Source organism: Hemicordylus capensis, chromosome 1 (assembly GCF_027244095.1).
Source record: "Hemicordylus capensis ecotype Gifberg chromosome 1, rHemCap1.1.pri, whole genome shotgun sequence".
NCBI lineage: Eukaryota > Metazoa > Chordata > Lepidosauria > Squamata > Cordylidae > Hemicordylus > Hemicordylus capensis.
In genome coordinates this window covers 434124850-434148200 of record NC_069657.1, presented here as the reverse complement: position 1 = coordinate 434148200, position 23351 = coordinate 434124850, and the positions used below count along the sequence as shown (strand labels likewise).

Sequence of the window (23351 nt, the reverse complement as noted above, 5' to 3'; positions counted from 1 at the left end):
TGCAGCCACGGTTGCTGATATACAGCCAGCAGTTCCCAATATGCTGGCTATATGTTGGCCAAGTTTCAAAAAGACATTCTATTTCTATTTGGAAATCTGTTTTTTGATATATGCAATGATGATTGGAAGGATGAAAAATGATTCCTTAGAAAGACAATCTGTGTGCTCACGGAGCCATTTCCTTCCCTTCCCTTATCTGATCTAAGTACAATAGTTATTTTCAAGCACAACTTTGGCACATTCTATGGAAAATGAGCAAAATTAGACGAAGCTTGACTTGGGAACTCATTAGTGACTGCAGTCGTAGGAGCATCACTGTGTGGCTTTTAAGGCAGTGCAACTGACCACCAAAAGATTAAGAAGCTAATCCATGGTGTTCCTCTGAAAGCAACGACTGGCTTTTGTCAGTTGTCTTGGGAAAACTTTTGCAAATAGAGTTGGAGGCGATGGGGCTGTCATATGAAAGAAAAAGGGAGCGGTGAATATGACTGCCGTTCTTGGGGCAGTCGCTTGCTTTCTTTGGACCCCCGGCAAAAGAATCATCTGACCGAGAGCTGTTGCATGTTGCATAACCTGCATTGAAGCCACTTCCCTGGATTGATGCTTCAGGCGACAGATGGAACATGTAGCATTGCTTATCACATGGAAAATCCGAATGACAAGGATTTTCCACACCAGTAATGGATGTCTCTAGGAACATCTGGTGCTGGTATGGAAACTCTCTGTGGCTGCTTACACACTCCCTGTTTATTCTGAGATTGCCACCCTTGGTTCCTTCCATATTTATGAGAATCTAGACAATCCAGCGCATTGCATTCCATTGTTTTCCATCTCTGTTTGGACCTCATTACTGACAATTTTTTAGAAGTGAAATACAATTTCCCATTTTTACAGCTAGGGTGTCTGGCATCAGGGATGTGTGAGCTGGCTTGAGGTCTGGTCTCAAACTGGCCCGGCCATGACCCAGCAGGCACGTAACAATGATAGGGCAAGGGGAGACAGTTGTCTGGGGGCCCCACTGCCTGGAGGGGCACCCCAGAGGCACCTCATGTGACTCCCCATTGCCCCCTGCCCAGCCCCATAGCCTCTCAGCCACTCGCCCTCTTCGCAGTCTCTCCTGCTTGTTCTGCTGGCCCGCAATCGAAGCAGCAGGCAAGCTGCAAAGAGCTCCTTTTCTCCCGCCTCTCAGCTGATCGGCGGGTGGGCGGGGCTTCCACGGAGGCCTCCGTGTAGGCCGCAGTGAAGCCTGAACTCGAGTAGGGCCCAAGCAAGCCAGGAAGGAGGAGGCAGCCAGAGTGTTCTCTGCAGCAGAAGATCCCTTGCTGCCCTGCTTAACCCAGACCAGCATTTGCCAGGTAGAGTGTGAACTCCTTTTTGTGGTTACCTTTCCTGCCCCCCCCCATATATAGGGATCTGCTTGCCATAGGGCTTGGATATGGGGGGGGGAGGGACCGAGAAGTCTCTGAATATTTATTTTGAAACAGCTTGGAAAATTTGCTGACTTAAAAAAAACTATCTAAAAAGTCCTATACGTGGCTTGTTTCATGGCAGAAAATTGCAAAAACTTCTGGAACAGTATTTTATTAATTTTATTTATTCATTCATTCATTTATAAATGCACTTATGTTCAAGTTGTTTTGCAACCCAGAAGGTCTGAGTGAGAACTGTGAAGCATGTGTGGTGCTTTTATTTTATTTTATTTTTCTTGTGTGTGAACTGCTCCCCAATAACTTGCAGGGACTTCAGGGTAAATCTGGCCAACATGTGAATGCAGCACCTCCATTCCAGAGGAGATGTGTCTTAAATGGTTTTAAAAGCCTCCTGTGAAAAACCTCCTGCAATCAAACTTGACTGAATTTGTTCAGAATTCTGAGAAAACAAACATAGGTTCACCCTGCATGGTTGAAAGTCTCCTTTGCTAATCTGCAGCGAGGGGCCCATTTTAATAATTCATCTTTCTAGTGTGTTCTAGGCATTAAAAGTAATACAAATGTATAGTACTCAATGTATATCACTATATATTGTGACGTGTGTGTGTGTATTCAGTGAAATGTATTTGCAGGCAGCATACTTATTTTGGAATATCAGACTTAAATCCTTGGGGGCCTGGGGTGTGCGGAGGCCCTGGACTTTGGGGGGGGGGCCCATTTTAAAATCTTGTCTCTGGGCCCACTCCAACCTTGCTACGCCCCTGTGACCCAGCCATGCAAATGGCCAGTGCACATGCGTGGCAGCCTCCAAAATGGCCGTTGCCGGTGGAGAGAGGCCCAGAACAGGCAGAAAATGGCCTCAAATGGGCTGTTTGAGTCCGAGGGGGAGGCCAGTGGAGGAAGAAGGAAGCTCAAGATATCTCCCCCTGTGGCCATGGCAGCAACCCCCGAAGCCCTACAATGGTGGCAAGTCCACCATTCCCCCCCCCCCGAGTCGGGCAGAAACTGGTTAGGACTCAAGCCGGACCAGGCATGGCTCTACTGTGCACAGAACCAGACTGGACATGGTTCAGTTTGAGTCCGGTTCTACTCGAATCGAACTGGGTTTTCTATCCGGTATCTGGTATGGCAAAGCACTATTGAGGTGTTTCAGGGCTACTGTGTCCTTCATTAGGAGTTTCTTCCTTGCAGCTTCTGCCTACTTTATTCTCTCCTGTTCAGCACTGCAACAGCATTAGCAATGCATAGCCGCTTAATTGCTCAGTTCCTCTTCCTTGTAGGGGAGCGGTTTTAATGTATTTCTTTTATTTGCTTATTGCAGCAATTCCCAACATTTTCTTTTATGCAGACCACAACATCGTCATTGAAAGCTTTTGTGCACCACCATGTATGCAAGCCGTTGTAAACATTTTTAACATGGCCTATGGCTGATGGGAGTCAAACATATTTCAAGGGGTATTAAAATGCAGCTATTTCTAATGATGTATTATGTTATATTACAAAAGGATGTTTGTGAAGTGAATTACATTGCAAATAATAATTTAACACTGAATATGGTACATACGAGATACACGGGATTATATAATTATTATTGCATGATCTCTCCTCCTGCCTCGGACCACCTGCAGTACCTGCACAGCGGACTATCAGTAGTCCGCGGGCCACAGGTTGGGAACTTGTAGCTTATTGTATACCATCAAATCACAAAATCTCAAGGTATTTTACAACTCAACCAAACCAATTAAAAACAAGTTAAGACAGCTAAAACAATTAAAAGTACTTAAAGCCTGGTTTTAAAAAAATGTGTCTCTAAGGCCTTTTTGAAGACCAGTAGGGATGTTAAACCTTGTTAACATCCTTAAACTCCCTTAAAATCTCCTGCTAATGTGAATGGAAATGTGAACGGTACCCTGTTGTCCCCGTAAGGACTGCGGTGTCATGACGCAGAAAGTGTGGAAGCACACTTCCGAGATTCGTTCTGACCCCGTTATAGGGTCTAGTCTGGAAAGCTCCCTGATGAGTAACTTAGCAAGTGCTAGGGCTCGTGCCCAGCCTTATACCCTGATCTGTGCATGTTTACTTGGCAGTAAGTCCCACAGAGTTCAGTAGGATTGACTCCTAAAGAAGTACCCACAAGTAGCCTTAGGCGATGCTAACATATGGCACTAAAAAGTGCATTTACTGCTCTCTTGTGTTAATTGTGCCACAGGTGAATCCCTGAAGGAAGGAAAGGATTTTCTATTCTAGGAAATGTAGAGGTTTTCCCCCTTTGCACTACAAACCAGGTTTTTCAGCACATACCAATTTATTGGTAAGCCTCACATGTGAAAATGCCCTTGGAGAAGTGATGACCAGGGTTCCCATTTCTTTGACCTGGGTTTTTGGCTGCTTTTCTTTCTATTTCTGATAAATGTTTGTCTTTGCAGTTCTCACTTGGAGGCACTTTGGGCACCGTGATCACCTTTCCTTTCCAACTCAGGTTAACTTTCAGCAAGGACTTCATTTTGGCAGGGCATCATCTTATTGTCTGCAGGGGAAATACATCTGAGTTCTCGCAGATACATGAGAGAGAGAGAGAGAGAGAGAGAGAGAGAGAGAGAGAGAGAGAGAGAGAGAGAGAGAGGATTTCCTGAAACAAGTTTGATCTCCCAGGTTTTTTGAGCCAGAAAGGAAAATCTGTCTAGACGGTCACATGATTGATCAAAGGGGTCAGGTTTACTAAAGAGTATGACTTCCCTCACAAAGGGAACAAACAAAAGTGTAAATATATCTGCTGAACAATTGTGTACATCTCACTTGTTTACATACTGTGCAGTGTCCCATGGATCTGTGGGCACTGCGGGAACTGTTGTGTGCTCGTACTGCTGTGTGCGAGCAGTTGTGCAAGAATACTCCTGCACAAATGCAGGAAATTGCATTTGTCCACATTGGGCAACCACTGGAAAGAATGGCCATCCATCATACAACTATGTAAGTGCAATTTCCTGCATTTGCACAAAAGCGCTCTTGCACAACTGCCTCCGTGTTGTACTACGAGCACATAGCAGTCCCCACAATGCCCACGGGACTGTTGGAGATGTGACGCCAACAGCATTGACTCTTAACACTCATAATTCCTATTGGCCACTAGGGACATGCGGAGTAGAGGTAGAGAGTCTAGGACTGCCCCCTTGTTCTCTTTTGTTTAGTCTCTCTGCTCTAAAGGTAAGGTAAAATGTGCCGTCGAGTGGGTGTCAACTCGTGGCACCCACAAGGCGCTTTGGTTTTCTTTTGGTAGAATACAGGAGGGGTTTACCATTGCCTCCTCCCACATAGTATGAGACGATGTCTTTCAGCATCTTCCAATATTGCTGCTGCCCGATATAGTTACTGGTGGGGATTTGAACCGGCAACCTTCTGCTTTTTAGTCAAGCATTTCCCTGCTGTGCCACTTAAGGTGGCATCTCTTTTGATTTGTAGGGTGATACACCTAGGACACTCCTGGGCTTTCTGTGTTCTTTCTTCTTCCTTCCACCATGAGGTAGCTGGTACAGGGTGCAGGCTTTCTATTCAAGTTTGTAACTTTTTAAAATAAACATGTATTTGTTTTAGCCCTTAAAACAATTGTCTCCAGATCTCCTCTGTGAGCTCATCCTGCTGCGTATTTCTGCTAAATAAGGGGTTGACTCAAATTCTCCCCTATGGGGGCACTGTGCAATATGTGTGCCACTGGCATTAAGCTATGCTCATACCAGTTATTGTCTAATTTAAATGTGGCAATGTAACCATGACTATGGAAACCACCCACAATCACGTGGCAATGTAAGCACGTCCGGCAGTCAGCATAATGTTCAAAGGGTTCTTTGCAAGACACCAGCAAAATCTGTGGTCCATCTGGATGGGGAATGTGTGTGCGTCAGGCATGGGTTAAGAACCTTTAACCTGTGATCTGAACTTTGTGGGGTGTATCCACATGTGGTAAGTGCTTTTCAATGATCTCTGTATGGTGAGCATCATGTTTACAATTGCCATTATGGGAGACAACCTGAAGCATTTCTGTAGAGATTATGAAAGAAAAATAAACTTGACAGGGAATTTCACCTAAAGGAAAAGGTTAAGGTGTATTTAGATACTCCTGCTCAAGTGAAACACCCCAGGAATTTTGAGATAAGAGACTTATTAGGGATGGATTCCAGAAAATAGGGACTATCCCTGGGAATTAGGGACAGTTAGAGCTTATGTTGATGTCATGTGTAGTTTGGATCTAAAATGGCATAGCTGTGATCTCTAATGAATTTCAGTTGGTTAGAAGTTACTTTCATGCGGTTTACTGAGCTGCTTTATGAAGGCATTTAATATCCCTTTGAGAAAGAGTAAGAATTGAAATGCATTGGAAACACTCATCTGAGCCACTGTCTTATTTATGCATTGCATGAGTCACAACTGTCCTTGACCCGCTCTTAGCGTGTTGGACAGTTTTAGCCTTGCTCCTGTGTCACAGAACCTATCCAATTTGGCCCCACTCTGACGCCTATTGAAGAGGAAAAGGGACTGCACTTCATGTTAATTTGACCCTCACAGAGATGAGGTTCAATGGCGTGAGAAGCCCTAGAGTGGCTCATATTCAGGACTTTATAAGGGCCCTCTCAAAGGTCCTGCTGAATTTTTAGGAGGGAATTGCTAACCCTGCTAACTTGGCAAAGAGGCACCTTTTAACATGGTGATTCTCTTTATTAAGCAGGGGGAGAGTAACTTTGCCCTATCCACCCCCAGCACAGTACCTCCAGTGACTGTGGCTGGTGTCTATCTTATTTTTTTTTAAGATTGTGAGCCCTTTGGGGACAGGGATCTATCTATCTATCTATCTATCTATCTATCTATCTATCTATCTATCTATCTATTTCTCCATGTAAACCGCCCCGAGCCATTTTTGGAAGGGCAGTATAGAAATCGAATTAATTAATTAAATAAATAAATTTGCTGTCTCTCCCCACCCCCGCCCACCACCCTGCCAAGTGCCCTGCTCCCCCACCGTTCCCATGCGAGGGACCAGCATTCAGTGCCTTCCCTGCCTTGTCACCTGCCACTGCTGCTGCTCCCATCACCAGCATTTCCCAGCCGGCTCATGCCGGGAACAGGTGGATGGGCTGTCCCCGATCTTGTGTGAGCGAGAGAGGAAAGACCCCAGGCACGTCCTTACCATCACGCAAGCTGGTTAAGAAATGACAGCAATCGCGTATGCACCCTGATAGTTGGCATCCGGCCACATGCGTAATGACCACCATTTCCCAGCTGGCTCGCACAGCTGTGGGTGGGTGGATGGGCTCTTTCCTCACTGCCTGGCTGGAAAATGGCAGCAACTGGTGAGGTCGGTGAGTGGTGTGGGGAAAGCAGGTGGCCTCTCTTCTCAGGGGCATCCTGGGCAGCTCGTGTCCTTTGAACACATCCATCCAATTACACTTACAGTCCTGACGATGATGGCAGCAAGGCAGAGTTAATGGATGGCCTGCGACAGAGAAAAGGTGCGTTGGCCTCATGAAGGTTTTCAGTCTGTGACTGTACTGAGCAAAGATGAGTAGTTAAAGTGAAATTGCTGGAGGGGACGAAGCCTAAATGAAATTCTCCGGCTCTCTGACAAGCTAATTACTGCTGTGGTCCAAGAATCGATACATGGCAGAAGATTCAGCACTGAGAAACAGCCAGTGTGCCATGCTGCGTTTCTCAGATCAGTTTAGTTCTGTCAGTCGCTCCCACTTATTTATTTATTTGGGGTTTTTTAATCCTGCCTTTTCACTTAGAGAGCACCCACGGCTGCTCCTGTGGCAGTGAGCATGAACTGACCACTTTGCTAAGCAGGGTTTTCCCTGGTTTACATTTGGATAGGTGACTACATGGGAGCACTATCTACTGTAAGATATTCCCCATAGGGGCTGGGGCTGTAGTTCAGTGGTAGAGCACCCGGATGCATGCAGAAGGTCCCAGGTTCATCCCCTGGCATCTCCAGGTAGGGCTGGGAAGGCTCTTGCCTGAAACCTCAGAGAGCCACAGCCAGTCAGTATAGACAATACTGAGGCTATTCCCACGGCCCAAAAGCGGGCTAAGGGAGCCTAGTCCACTTTTGGGTGATCGTGTGCTGCAACGGGAGTCGCGTGGCTCCCAGCAGCAAGCCTCCATAAATCCCCCTCCCCTTAAATGGGGTTAGCGGAGCGTGCGTGCCGCTAACCCCTTTTACCCAATCATGAAGCACCCCAGTGCGGCTTTGTAGCAACTCACAAAGAGACCCCCATCGGGAGGCTGAAACAAGCCTCCCATTCTCAAGGGTCTCCCCAGGATGCCCCACACACTCACGTGGGGCATCCTGGAACCTTTGGGGGCCAGGCAGCCCCCCATCCCTGCAGCCCCTGCCAGCTCCATGATGGAGTCAGCAATTGTGTGGGTGGCCGATTCGGCTGCCCAGGGCTTTCTGCTTGCTCGTGTGCGGGAGAGCGGACTAAGCCCACTGTCCTCACTTAACCCACCGCGGCTCTTATTGGATTAGTTGGACCAAGGGTCTGACTCAGTATAAGGCAGTTTCCTATGTTCCTAAGGCTGCTTATACTTGCAGTAAAGATGCAATTAAGTCAACACGGCAATAATAAACCAGCATATAAATAAACCACCAACAATAAACTGGCATTTTTTAAAAAAACACCTAAAAACACATCTCTTCAACCAGGCTTTCTCAGCTTTTAAAAACTCGCTTTTAAATTGTTCTGATTATTTAATTGCTGTTTTATGATGTTTTTAACTGTTAATCATTGTTTTATGCTTTATAATTTTTGTTTTAATTATTAACTGATTTTAATGGTGTTTTAATGTAAACTGCCCTGAGCCTTTTGGAAGGGCGGTATAAAAGTTTTAATAATAGATAGATAGATAGATAAATAGATAAATAGATGATAATAATAATAATAAACCAGCAGGAAAACCAGTACAGATGTGACTGTTGCTGCTCTAACTGTTTCTCTTGACAGATTCAACAGCACACTCCCTCAAGAGTGTGCTGCCTACAAGCCTAGGGCAGGTAGCATCAAATGTTTTCATCTCGGGGCAGGGAGAGGATTCAGCATTATACACTCCCCCAACCTTTCAGAACACCTGAAATTTCTTTCTTTCTTTCTTTCTTTCTTTCTTTCTTTCTTTCTTTCTTTCTTTCTTTCTTTCTTTCTCCATCCAAAGGCTCTGGGCATTGTACAACATGTAAAATTATTATTATTATTAATTCAATTTCTATACTGCCCTTCCAAATATGGCTCAGGGCGGTTTACACAGAGAAATAATACATAAATAAGATGGATCCCTGTCCCCAAAGGGCTCATAGTCTAAAAAGAAACACAAGATACACCAGCAACAGACACTGGAGGTCCTGTGCTGGGTGGTGGACAGGGCCAGTTACTCCCCCCCTGCTAAATAAAGAGAATAACCACGTGAAAAGGTGCCTCTTTGCCCAGTTAGCAGGGGAAATGCAAGAACAAGCACCATTTAAAACAAATATAAATTAAATGATATGTTTGTTATATGTTAATATAAAAATGAATTTAAAACTGTTCAGAGCCATTTAAAACCAGTTTGAAAATACTTAAAAACAATTTAAAAACCTTGCAAGGCCAGGACACACAAGTAAGCCTTTATTTACTACTTGGGCCTCTAGTAGTCCTGACTAAGACCACTTGGGCCTCTAGTGACAAAGCTGGATCAGCGAGCACCCCAGATTTGCAAAGTGTGCAACCCCATCCAGAACAGGTGGGATGCCCCCTCCCTGGGCAAACAGGGCAGCCACTCTATGAGCACAGGTGTGATAGTCACCTAAGGTGGTGGGTTGGAGGCAGCAGAGTGGAGGTGCCCCTGGGTTATTGCTGCCTACTGCTGCCTTGTGGCCACTGCCTCACCTGGTTCCCAGTGCCAAGCATGCTCCTCCATGTCTCTCTTGGGGTTTTAAATTCCCCTGCCCTTCCTGCTTACAGGGGGCAGGAAATGGAGCAAGGAAGTTGCTCCTCAGGAGAGCTTTGTGGGGGTCTGGGGTGGTCCTTTCATGAGGCAAGGTGAGGCAGTTGTCTCGGGTAGAAGATTATTGGGGTGTCATCAGAGCAGCTCTTCAGGACCCACCTGACCCACCTCTGTGCCACTTTCAAAGCTGGCAATGGTTGGTTTTGAAAGGGGGCTAGCCAGGGCTGTCCATGCAGGGGGGAATTGATGATTGTAAGGCAGTGACCTGGCCCACTGCCTCAGGCACGCGTTGGGCTTGGGTCAGACCTGCAGATGAACTGTCCAACAACTATATATCCATCTTATCCAAATTGGCCCTCATTGAGTACATTAGCAATCACAAACTAGGCTGTTCTCATGAAGGGCATTTGGGTTGGAGAAGCCCCCTCCCCTCCCCCTTACCCCCTGAAGTCCTTGCCACTACCACCCAACTCCACACCCAGTTGGCAGGTGATCATTTTTCCCTCCGCCTACCTTGCTTGTAGAATTCTCACGATGAATCGGGATCAGGCAGAGAGGTTGGAGGTTTCTTCTGCCATAATGCCCATCATGAGAACAGCCCTACTTATTTAAGCTTCCCAGTGCCTCATCCGAATCAGATGGAGCTGGGTGTTATCAGCATACTACTCACCCCACTGCAAAACCCCAGATGACCTCACTCTGTGGTTTGGTGTCAGCATTATGGAGCATTCTCCTTGACCCTCCCTAATGTGAAAGGAGCTGAGTCCAACATACTGGAGGAAAAGTGACCACTGAGGAGAAATCTCCATGTCACCAAACAACTCATGCAATACTTCTTGAACTTTGGCTGGTTCATTCTCAGAGAGATGCTTCAGTTCTTTTAATGCCCTCCTTTCTCTTCAGCCTGTTATTTGAAAAAAAAAAAATACATGAGAGAGAGAGAGAAAGGGAGAGGGAGAGAAGGAAAATGAATGTTTCTGACTGGCATCTAATCCCTTTGCTCAGGCCTCTGCTTTGCTGAAGGGTTTCTGGCACATCTGGAGTGTTTTATTTCCACACATAAAACCGAGCACATTTCATTTATGTCATACTTTCGAGCAAGCCGGCATGCATAATAACCGTGTGTGTTCACTGCCAGCAGAGGAAATGGAATAAAAAGCAGAGTGGTCCAGAGCACCATAAAAAGTATTCCGAGTCCTACAAAGTTTGGCCGTGTTTTGCAGAAGGATTACGGAATCCTTTTTGCTGCCTAATGTTGTAAAAGAATAATGGCAGGGATGAGGGATACTGACACTTGTCATGTAAACAATAAACCTCACAACCCACATTCACCCGAGATGTAATCTCCTGCAATTGAGATTAGCAATGCCAAATGTTCTCACTCAATGTACTCAGCTACGAATCTATTTCACTGGGAGATCTGCACTTGATAAAGCAGATATTGTTTTCTTCAACTGATGCTTTCCTTTCCTTATTGCCAACTCTCTTCCTCCCCTTTCCATACATTGTAGTTGGGGTCATGGATGTATCCTGGATGGATCTGATCACTGATTAGGACAGTAATAGCTAGCTAGATACTGATGAAAGCAAACAAGATGCTGTTACAGAGAAGGGTAGAGGCATATCTGTGTGTGCGTATAGAGTTCCAACGTGTTATTTATTTATTTGTTTGTTTAAGGCATTTATCCCACACCTTTTTTCAAGAGCTTCAAGGTGGCTGAGGCTCTCCCCCTTGTTAGTGATCTTGTTGTGGAGGAGGAAACTAAAAACATTTTTAACAATGGAAGTGGGAATAAGACAGACTTCTTCCTCTTTTGTGTCTTATCTCGATACATCAGTCCTATGAAACAATGTAAGTAAGTGGTACTTACCAAGTTTCTCACAGGAACATTTTTTTTTTTTTTTTAGTTTTTTACATCTTTATAGTGCTTTTTGGCTTTACAAGGCCCAGAGAAGTTTGCAGCTGGAAACAGGTTTTCAGGGACAGGTGGACATCCTCAAAAATAGCCAATCTGGAGGTTTTAAAATAAGAAATGGTGGGTTTGGGGGCGGAGGAGAAGCAGTGTTAAATGAGATCATTCAGAAAATTAGAAATTGCATTTCTCCCTGCGAAATGACCTAAGTGGTACCTTTTAAAGTGGTGATTCTTTTATATTTAGCAGGAGGAGAACAACTGGTTCTATCCAGCCCTGGCACAGTATCCCTCGTGGTTGTTGCTAGTGTCTACCTTTTCTTTCCTTTTAGATTGTGAGCCCTTTGGGGACAGGGAGCCATCTTCTTCTTATTTTTTTTTTTTTTAAATGGCTAGATTCACACATAATGTGCCACCTGAGGTTGCCATGAGCTGCTGCAGTCCCGGGAGTGCGCACAGCCCTTACTTCTGGTTTTATTAACAACATGCCAAGATTGGGCCTGTCATGTGAACCCACCAATAATGGTATATCCTACCCTAATTGTGGCATGGAATAGGGCTGTGCAGAGAACCTCTCCGGGCAGTTCAGTTAGAATTCAAACTGAATTCGAACCAAACTGCCAGTCTGCAAGCCAATTCGTTAGAACCGGCCAGCGGTTTGGTTCATGCTCTAGAACTGGGTCAAACCAGTTCATCCTGGTTCAACCCAGTTCAGCATGCTTGCAATGGGGAATCCTTACTGGATTCCCCATTACAAGCAAAGGCAGAAGCCTATGAGGTTGAAAAGGGCGGGCAGGGAGCAGGTGGGAGGTCACCTTATTTGCAGCAGCTCGTCAGCGGTGTGGCGGCAGCTCCCTTAGGCCCCACTGGTGCTCCCCCCGATCAGTGTGGGCCAGCAGGGGTGTGCTTTGGGCCTTTGTGCTCCATATTTTGGGCCCCCATGCTCCAAACCAGGCCCCCGCCAGCCTGCTCTGGTGGTGGGGAGCACCAGCAGGGCCTAGGGGAGCCATTGCTGGCCCACCAGCGCCCCCAAGGAGCTACCACCACCGTGTGTAATGTGACCTCCTGCCCACACTTTTCAACCTCATAGGGTCTCCCCTTTGCCTGTAAAGGGGAATCCTTACCAGATTCCGCTTTGCAAGAGTGCTGAACTGGTTCTATCTGAACCGGTCCAGTTCGAGCATGAACCAGTCGAATCGGGCCAGTTAGAATAGAATCCAGTTCGATTTGAACTGTTTCTGCACATCCCTAGCACGGAACCTGACGACAGATGCCATGTTCTGTGCTGCAGGCAGAGTAGGATATGCCATGACTGGACATGTCATACAAACCCACCAAAGCTGGCCTGTTGTTATTCAAAACAAGAAGTTGGGCTTTTATGCTCTTCCAGGGCTGTGGCAGCTTGCAACAACCTCAGGTGCCCCACCTAAGTGAGCAAAGAGGCATCTTTTCTAAGTGGTGGCTCTCTTATATTTAGCAGGGGGAGAACAACGGACCCATTTCACATCCAGCACATCATCCCAGCAGTAGCTGTTGCTGGTTTCTACCTTGTGTTTCTTTCAGATTGTGAACCCTTTTAGGACAGGGAACCATCTTATTTATCATTTATTTCTTCTATGTAAACCGCTATGAGAAATTTTGTTGATAAGTATATAAATATTCGTAGTAGTATGTGTAAACCTGGTCAGTGTAAACTTCTTTGAGAACTTGTTTGTTGAATAGTGGTGGTAACAACAACAACAACAACAATAATAAGATGCAAAAATACTATGGGACTTCTGACTGCAAACAGACAAACATCTGCCACACAACACACAGATATAACTGTAGTCGAGAAGAAAGAAAAACAAGTCAAAATAATCGACATAGCAATACCAGGGGATAGCAGAATAGAAGAAAAACAAACAGAAAAAATAACAAAATAGAAAGATCTACAAATTGAAATTGAAAGGCTGTGGCAGAAGACGACCAAAATAATCCCAGTAGTAATTGGCACCCTAGGTGCAATTCCAAAACAACTTGAAGAGCACCTCAACACCATAGGGGCCACAGAAATCACCATCAGCCAATTCCAAAAAGCAACTTTACTGGAGATAGCCTATATTCTGCAACGATATCTATAATAATAACAGCAACAATATTGATAATAAAATTCAGCCATCCCAGGTCCTTGGGAAGGACTCGATGTTTGGATAAAACAAACCAATCAATAACACCTGTCTAACTGAGTAAACAAAAATAATAATAAATAATACTTTGTGCTTTCTCTTAGGTCCTTATTTCTTTCAACATTATGGTTGCTTCGGGATCTGTCATTCCCAAGCACTGGCTATCAGCAGAGAGTGTACAAAAGCTCCCCCAGTGATGTTTGTTTATTTGTTAAAAAGAGAGAGGAGGAAATCTTTAGAAGAGAACTTGGTCATCGGTTTGGCTGGCTCCACCAGAACAAAGGCTGTGGCTTGATTGAAAATTCTCGTCTCCCCAAAGGATCCGGTCTGGCAGCTTTCAGATGAAAGGAGCTCTGCCTTCATCTCAATCTGCTTGACCCTCCACTCTGACAAAACCAGGCAGCACTTCTGGGGTGTTTTGATTTTGCTCACTTTGGAAATAAGGCTGCAGAACGGAAAGGTGAATGTTTTGAAGATTGGAAATGGGGGGAATTACTGCTGTGCCATTTGACAGAGAACTTTGTTTGATGAGTTTACAGGCCAGACTGGAATTAGCATTATGATGGTGGGGGGACGTTGATCAGGGAAACAGCTGCACCTGTTCTCAAGTTCATCGGGACTTCTCTTTTTGTTTAATGCATTCTAAGCACACCTCAGGCTTACTTTTGGCCTTAACAACCTCTTCTAAATGAGCCTAGGTCCTCAGCACTGTCAGCACCAGGCACAAGGGGTGCCCGTGTTCGCCTGGGTGCTCTGAGCCTATTGACCTGTCCCTCCAGCCCCCCTTTACCCTTGAAGCAGGAGACAATGGGGAGGGAGGGGCATGTTCTGGGCTGGAATCTTTCAGAGCTTTCCCCATGACTACCTTCTTTGTCACCGAGGTCCCTTTGCCCCTCTTCCCATTGTGATGGAAAGGGGGAGGGACAGAGTCGGGGCCTTCTCCCCATTTCTTCTGTCTCCATCCCTTCCCTTGTTTCCATGGCAACCCTTGTGCTGGGCTTGGGGGCATGGACAGGGAAGTGGATGATGGCCCTCGTGCCCAGCAGCAACCCAGAAGTGATTGCAAAAGGCAGGGACATTTGAAAAGAAAGCAAATATTCTGAGCCCAAATATGCCCGATAAAACAACCATGTCCTGATGATTAATGGCTTCAAAAATGAAAGCGTTTTAGATTTATTTAGAGAGCATGAAAAGAGTTATGAGCAAAAACCGAGTGGGGAGGGGGGTGTTGCTGTGGGCCTCAAAACTGTGGGCCCAGTCTCCAGATCGCCTAGCAACACTTCTGCTCCAGTTGCAGGTCTAGCTATTAGGGAACACTACCAAGGACCAGAAATCACTATCTTTTGTACCGACACAGGTTTGTGTTGGAACTGAAATGGCATTCTAGAGTGTGTGTGTGTGTGTGTGTGTGTGTGTAATGGAAATCACAAGGGGTCCCATCCCTCCAGAACTGGTTTGAGAAAGTCTGTCATATTGCCCTGATGATAAAATTAACATAATATAAAAGAGCATTAGAATGGCGGGGCCAGGGCAGATTTCTGGAGAGATGGAGTCTACTTATAGGCTACTGGAATAGCATTTTACAGGATGATTGCAAGGTTTTCCTTTCTTTATAGAGTATTATAAACAGAAGATTAAAGGAGGTACACATTTTAAATAGACTCTTAACGTTTATAATGTTCTAATAATTTCTAATTGGTAATGGGTTTTTTGTTTTGTTTTGGTAACTTGTAATTTTATACTATGTATATTAATCTTGCCACTGATGTATTGTATGTATAGCTGTGTATAGGCTTGGGGTAGTGTTTAGAATGTTCGTGTCCATCATCAGTTCTGTAGACTGATTGGTCAGTTTGTATTTCTTTACGGGATGCTTGAGACTTATTTTTCTGTTAGGATGACCTTTTGCTCAGGGTAGGACTGTTGTTTATGATTTGTTAAGTAATAAACCTTAGTATCTTTGTTCTATAAACTTCATAAGCTTCCGTTTCCATTCTGTTACACTCTACTGCAATTAATTTGATATTTTCTAATAAAAAATGTTTGCTAGGAAAAAATGTGTATGCTGATAAATTTTAGACTTCAATCTCAACATTTACCAACATGATCTGACATTTCAGTTTTGGAATCCAAGTTTGACAGCAGAATTCTAAAGTGGTGTGTGTGTGTGCGTGGGTGTGCTTAGGTGTGTGTACCCGTGTTATTTTCAATCCATTCCACACGTATTATGTGATTGGCTAAACAAATAGAGTAGGAACAAAATTTACTGAATTTTGCTTGTCATGTGTCAGGATATTATAAAACATTGCGTATAAGATACTATCAAATACTGACAGCTGCTAGCTGCTTCTGCATATCAGTGGTCAGATTCTGTCATATACTGACTGCTGCATGTCAGTGAGATACTGTACAATGTTGGCTGGAACTGAGAAAAACTGTTGTATCTCAAATACTGCTGTGGAATATGATAGACCTGCCTGCCACATCTTGCCCATTCCTGTTTGCACTGCTCCTTTCAGATACATTTTCTGCAACCAGCCCTCCTAGCAGTGGAAAGCACGTCTCATTAAGTATTTGTTGTAATGGAATGTGTGAGCAAGGGTGGAGAATTATGCCTCAGGGATGGAAGAATACTCCTTGGAAAGAAATCTGCTGTGGAACAGAGTGCCCTGAACTCTCGTCGTGGGCTAGAAACTCTAGGCCCCATTCAGACACAGCGTGAAACTTCAGGTAGACAAACCTCATGCCGCAGACAATTGACTAACTGTGGTTTGGTAACCTCTGACTTCTGGGCAGAGGAACCCCTCCCTCTTCTTAGTCTGCCAAGGCTGCATCCCAGCAAGCTCTGTTCTGCTCGTGTCACCAGACTGTTGTAAGCATGCTAGTGAAGCTGCAACCATTGTCTGCCACCGATTGAAACTGATCTTGAGGGTCTGCTTCAACCTGCATCTCTGCACCTGGGGACTGCCTCTTGGAGTAAACTGTGGTTGTTCCAGTTGTACAGAATGAGATGCATCTAAGGGAACCAGTGTCACTTCCCACCTTTTTATTGTTAGAGGGGGCATGCTTAGTGCGATCATGTCTCTTTGGCAGTGTTTGCCCTCCCTCGGCAAACAAAAGCATTCTAATCCTTTCTTCACACTGCTCGCACCACGGTCTTCTGTGGTTGGGAAGGAAGGGTCTTGTAGCCCCCCTCTTCCCTCCCCTGCAAAAAGAGGATTGGGCCCCTCTCTTCCCACTTGTTCTAGTTAAAGATAAACTGCACAAGCGATCCCTTTACTTGTTCTCATATGTTTGCAGAATGAGGGTTTTTTTAACTGGCAATGGCCATTCGTGAGGCAACAGCTGCACCTATTCCTTGAGGAAGATTACCTCAAAACAGTGATGCATCAGCTGGTAACCTCCCGGCTCGACTACTGCAATGCACTCTACGTGGGGCTGCCTTTGTACGTAGTTCAGAAACTTCAGAATGCAGCAGCAAGATTGGTCTCTGGGGTAACCCAGAGAGACCATATTATGCCTGTTTTGAAACAGCTACACTGGCTGCCGATATGTTTCCGGGCAAAATACAAAGTGCTGGTTATTACCTTTAAAGCCCTGAGTGGCTTAGGTCTGAGTTATCTTAGAGAGCGCCTTCTTTTACATGATCCCTACCACACATTAAGGTTATCTGAGGAGGTCCGTCTCCAGTTACCACCGGTTTGTTTGGTGGCGACTCAGAGGCGGGCCTTGTCTGTAGCTGCTCCCAGGCTGTGGAATGCACTCCTGGCAGAAATCCGTAATTTGAGATCATTACTGTCCTTCAGGAGAGCCCTTAAAACCTCTGTGTTTGGCCTGGCCTTCCAGGGTTTTTTAATGATTGACAATCTGTTTTAAATTGTTTTAAATTGCTCCTCTGATTCTCCAGAGGTTTTTTTTAGCTATTTGCATTGTTTAATTGGTTTTATCCTGTTTTTATAGTTTGATTTTAACTATTAACTTGTTTTAATTGTTTTTACAGTGTTGTAAACCACCTGGAGCCATTTTAGAAGAGTGGTATATACATCTAACAAACAAACAAACAAATAAATAAATAAATAAATTGCTTCAAATAACCCCTAGTTCCCTGTCCTAAAGTTCTTCCTGTGTACAAAGGAACACAAGGGAAACGGCTGCTACAGCCACTAGAAGGGACGTTGTGTGCAGTGGCATAATGGTAATTGTGCTACCCTGTTCAGGATAAGAGAGTCACACCACTACTTTAAGAAGGTGCCTCTTTAGGGGTTAAATATAAAAGACAGCCAAAATGTGAATGCTCTGAACATTACCTAACATGTGCAGAAGGCCTTGGGTTTTGCTTTCAGTGCAGTTGAGAAAGATCTTTCCTATACTTGCTTGTCTTTGGAAGAATTAATTTCCAAAATTTAGGAGCAGGTTCTGTTGGGGTGGAGGGGAAGAGAGCAGACAGCCTCCTCTTGCCTTGAGAGTGCCTACTACTGGCCAAAAGTTGCAGAGCAGCAGTTGTTTTAGTTATGTGGGTGACAGAAGGAGAAATTATGACAGCTAACTGCATCCAGGAAAACAAAGCAGGATGTAATATATGGTGGTTTGTTGTTGTTGTTAAATGATTTTCAGTTCTAAGCAGCTAAGCTACTGTATCTGGAATCAGTTAAGGAATGTGTAGCCAAATAACAGGATAAAATAGACTGCAGTCATCTCAGAAGTGGCTGTGAGTGGTGGAGAGAACATAATATGTGGCTAAGTACCAGTGGCTACTAGTCTGGTGGTGGCTATAGGCCACCTCTAGCCTCAGAGGCAGGATGCCTCAGAATACCAGTTGCAGGGGAGCAACAGCAGGAAAGAGAGCCAGCTCTCACCTCTTGCCTGTGAGCTCCCCAGTGGCATCTGGTGGGCCACTGTGTGAAACAGGATGCTGGGCTAGATGGGCCTTGGGCCTGATCCAGAAGGGCTGTTCTTATGTTCTTAAGCAAGGGGATGGGACTCAGACATCTAGCTGGACATCATAACACTTCGGGTAGCATCCACAGTACTGCTGGGGCAACATTCAGCAGCAGAAGGCACTTTCCCACCCCCTCCTCCCTACTGAGCCTACCTGGAGTCCCCCATAATGCCATAGCTGAGCGTCATGAGACCTTTGGCTCTGACAGGGGGAGGGGAGAGTCCCAAAACTGTGAGAAGAGCAGTACTGCTACTCGCAGTTCCTCTCACTTTTTCTGGGATCCCCCTGGAACTCCCCCTGGTGGAGAACTGGTTTTGTGGCAGCATGCATGAATTGTCCCCTTTGCTAAGCAGGACCCACCCTGGTTTGCATTTGAATGGGAGACCTACCTGTGTGAGCACTATAAGATATTTCCCATTAGGGAGACGGGACCGCTCTGGGAATAGCATCTGCATGCTGAGGGTTCCAAGTTCCCTCCCTGGCATCTCCAGATAGGGCTGAGAGAGACTTCTGCCTGCAGCTTTGAAGAAGCCACTGCCAGTCTGTGCAGACCATACTGAGCTAAATGGACCAAGGCTCTGACTTGGTATAAAGCAGCATTCTATGTTCCTCTTCTCCTTGAACCATATCCCATGTTGCTGCTGAAGGTCCCTCAACTCTCAGACACAGCTTTTTGGGTTGTTGAGGGTAGGCTCCGTAAGTGTGAAGAAGAAGTCTTCATCTTTTTATGGGGTAGTATTTTTTTTTTTTAAAGAATGAAATGCAGATGTGACAGACAGACCTACACCTTGTGATTATATAGTACCATCCCAAATTGTGCTGGTGATATTGCAGTATAGGATACTAGCAGGTGAGGCCCCCATAATGACCAGGCAAAGTCATTTTGCATTGATTTCACTTCTAGGAAAATTCAAGAAATTAAATATACGTAATGGAACTTTTTATTGATGAGCTTGCAAAAGGGAAGTAAAATAATAGTTTAAAATCGGTAGGATTTCAAATATTCACTCCATTGAATAATGACCATGTATAGTAAATTTGAAGCATAGTAAATTTGAATCTGAGAAAGATCTTCTTTTCTTAGGCATGATGTCATTTTGGAATCATTGACCTAATTATTGAGTGTTTAAAATCTGTTAAGAACACTAACAATTACAATATGATGGTTATATCATGTCTTCTTTTTAAAAAAAAACACCATTTAAATGTTTTTACAGGCATATTCCAGTGTAAAAGGTCGTGCATTCAGCAAATTTTGGTGACAGAATTGTTCATGCAAAATTTGGTATGTGTAGGTAAACGGGAAGAATTATATTCAGAATTTATTCAAAAAATGATGAGAAAATTATTTAATTTTTTACCAAGCCTATTTAGGTGTAAAACGTAGTGCATTTGGCTAATTTCAGTGGCAGGATTGTGTAAGCAAAGTTTGGTATCTGTAGATCATCGGGAAGCATGGCTTTATTTTGCACAAGCAAGCAAACAAATTCTTGAAAATATTTGATTAGGAAAAAACAGGTTATCAACAGTGTTCTCTCTAATTTTTTTCATCTTGTGCAGAATGAGTTTTGTTCTGGGCAGCAGTATCAAGGCAGTGTTTATGCATGTGAGCGGGATCTAAAATTGACTGAGCAGACATAAAAAAATGTGTGAGCACGCGCATATGCTCACGCCTTAGAGGGAACACTGTTTATCAACTCCATGTTTTCCAATCACTGCAAAGAGAGCCAGCATAGCATAGTGGTTAGACTAGGACCGGGAAGACCCGAGTTTGAATCCCCATTCAAGCATGGAACTCACTGGGTGACTCTGGGCCAGTCATGTATCTTTCAGCCTAACCTACCTCACAGGGTTGTTGTGAGGATAAAAATAACCATGTACACCACTCTGAGCTGCTCAGAGGAAATGCAGGATATAAATCTAAAATAAACAAATAAATAAATGTTTGCTGTATAATGCAATGTGGGGTCAACTTCAGGGAAGGAGTGGCCAGTGGGAGGCCATGCGGCTTTCCCTCTCCTGCTGCTGTTCCCAACAACAGCCCCATTCCACTTGCTATCCAAATCAGTCAGCCTTATTTCTAGAGCCCAGCTGTGGATGGGTGGGAAGGAATCAGGAGCAAAATGGCTGGCTGATTGCAGGATGATGCAGGGGGAAATAGTGGGAAAAGGTTAGCCTCATCACCCTTTAACCCACAGCTTCTGCCCTAAAACTGCACCCTCCTTACATCCACTTTATCCAGCAGTTAGGAGCCTATGTCTGCTGATGTAGTAACCAATTGTTACTTGCTGACATTCAAATGCAGAAAAATGCAGGTGGATGAGCACAAATAATGGATGTTATGTTGCACAAATGTGCATGGGCAATTTTAGGTTAAAATGGAATAGGACTGTTCCACAAAAGCGCAGGCAGGGTTTAGACATAGGCAGCAGCATGAACAGTGCTCAACTGCCTGCATTTCACTGCTTCGTATGTCAGCCAATAATTGTATTTCTAGGCCACTTTTTTGACTGAAAGGCCCTCCAAGTGGCATACAACATAGCATTCAAAACATCATGCTAAAATAATAACCCAATCAAAAGACACATTAAAACAAAAACAGCAAGCAGTCTAAGCAGCAACCTCGTGGGATTGAGAGAGGTTTTGGTCCAAACATATTCATTCTCCCTACAAAGCCTTAGGGCATTTGCAGACACAAAAAGAAACCAACATTTAGAAGGCCAATTAAGGTGCATAACCTTTATCAGACTAACCTGTCTGGGGTCAACCTCAGCTCTTCATCCCAAGCTTTCCCCAATGTCACTCTTCTAATTCTGTCCATCTCTTCTCATTATTATCACCTCGGGCTGCATCAGGATGGGTTTCCAGCCACTGTGTTCCGCCCCATGTTCCCTCTCATCTGCCATTTCCTTCATTTCACTTGTTCCTATGGTGGAGGTCATGCTCGGTCAAATGATCTGTGCTGGCTTCCTTTCATCCGCTTCCCAAAATTTCAGTGCTGTGGCTTTGGAAAGTGGTAAAGTTAGAATCCTGACAATTTCTTTTCCTTTTTGCTCTGCTTTGACTATCAGCCTTCACCGCAGCTAATCAGGCCCATCATTAATAGGCCTTAAAAGCTTTCCAAATAAGTGATGTTCAAAGATGCTGAATAAAGAAGGCGACTTGAGAGACATAATAATTTGCAGCCTTCAGCCAAAGATGTGAAAAGGAATCGAACATTGCAATGCTCACAGAAGGGTAGTTTGAGGGCTGGATCATGGAGAAGCCTTCAACTAGAGTCAGTGCTGCTATCAATCAAGCCTGCATGTTCTAGCTGTCAGGGATGAGCCATAGATAGTTGTTGAGTGGGATCCAGGAGATATGCCAAGGGTCAAAGCTGAGGGGTTGATGCCAGAAGGCCATGCTGGGAGTTAGACCTGAGGAACATGAAAAGGTCAGAAGAAGCCAGTTTAGACTATCATTGTCCAAGCAGAGTCCCAGCTTATAGCTCTTCCTACTGAAGAGAGTCAATGGCCAGTCTGGGTAAGTGGAGTCACTCTAATGCCTGGGTAGTGTATACTGTCTTGGGACATATTGAAACTTGTGTTTCACCACTCAGAGAAACCATACGCAGATCCAGGAGCTCCCAGCTCTGACACTCATTTGGGGGGGGGGGGAGTGTTTGAGCCGGCCTGGGAGAGGAGTGTGTTTTTATGTACATAGATGAACCACTGCAAAGAAAATCAGTATTGATTTGTTGTACATGTGGCTGTAACCATGTTGTTTTTGTAACCATGTTCTTTTGGTGTGCTCTTTTACCCTTCAGCAGGAGTGCACACATTGATGTCTGTAAAATACAGCAGAAGAAAAATCTTGACACAATCCCATCTAAGATTCCATCACTATTACTTCTTATAGGTTTGGTTCACACAATCTGCCAGGAAGTAAGTAGGAAGGGACTAGAGGTTCATAGGGAGTGTGTGCTCCCTGTGGGCACGTTGCCTAAACCAGCCAAAGTCCGATTCCTGAGCCTTCTGCCCAACATTCAAACAACATTATCTGCTCATTTATAACCTACATTGGAAGTTGGGTGGAGAATGTTGGGCGAATGTTAGGTGGAAGGCTCAGAAACCGGACTTGGGTGGGTTTGGATGAGACACCCACCAGGAGGATGCCCTCCCCAGGAACCTCTGGTTCCCTCCTACTTACTTTCTAGCAGATCATGGAAACTTGCTCCATAAAATGTAATCTTGATGGAATCATAGGTGGGATTGCATCAAGATTTTTCTAGTGTGGTGTTTTACAGGTATGAACCTGCGCTCCTATATAACCATTAAAAGAGCACACCCAAGGAAGACTCACAGAACCACATGTACAACCAGATCAACACTGATTGCTTTTTGCAGTGGTTTCACCGTGCACATGAGCACATGTGTATTAGGTAAACATTGCACAAAAAGAATCATGACAATTCATGCATATTATCACATCAGGTTTTATCTTTGCTGTGTGTGGGGCACAATGATGCCCCTTCGTAGCATTGCCAAATGTGCCCAAAGATACTAGTGATGTAAAGGAGACAGGGAAAGGCATGAAGGAAGAGCAGGAACAGAAAACTGCAGCAAATTGCACATGTGCAATGCTTTGCACAACATTTGGAAAGAGCAGGATAATGGATGATTCCTTATATAACAGTTCTGCTTTGGAAACTAGTTCAGGTAATTCGAAACTCCAAAGTCTAGGGAGAATTTCGATGAGAAAAATGTTAGAAGCCTCCCTAATCAGAATCAAATCACACACAAAGACTGGAAACAGTAGAAGGAAAGCCATAAAAGGAGCATTATTAATAGTACGGTACACCTAGATAAGATGACAGGAGTAGGTTTGCAGGAAATGTAATACATTCAGTTTTGCCCATATTCAGATTGTGTTGTGACATCCAAGATGAGAAGCTGTTT

General features: G+C 44.6%; 2 long non-coding RNA genes across 3 annotated transcripts; one reads left to right on the top strand and one right to left on the bottom strand.

Moving 5' to 3' along the window:
* Positions 1-1209: 1209 nt before the first annotated feature.
* LOC128321982 (uncharacterized) lies at positions 1210-17560 on the top strand. The gene is made up of 4 exons (XR_008305454.1): positions 1210-1355; positions 13580-13935; positions 15995-16205; positions 17476-17560. It is a non-coding gene; the product is annotated as an uncharacterized LOC128321982 (long non-coding RNA).
* LOC128321977 (uncharacterized) lies at positions 8222-21646 on the bottom strand. 2 transcript variants are annotated; one of them, XR_008305453.1, is made up of 4 exons: positions 21168-21646; positions 11267-11407; positions 10066-10299; positions 8222-8630 (listed from the first exon to the last, which is right to left on the bottom strand). It is a non-coding gene; the product is annotated as an uncharacterized LOC128321977 (long non-coding RNA). The 2 variants fall into 2 exon arrangements; XR_008305452.1 differs by lacking the exon at positions 21168-21646 and adding an exon at positions 11525-11890.
* Positions 21647-23351: the final 1705 nt, after the last annotated feature.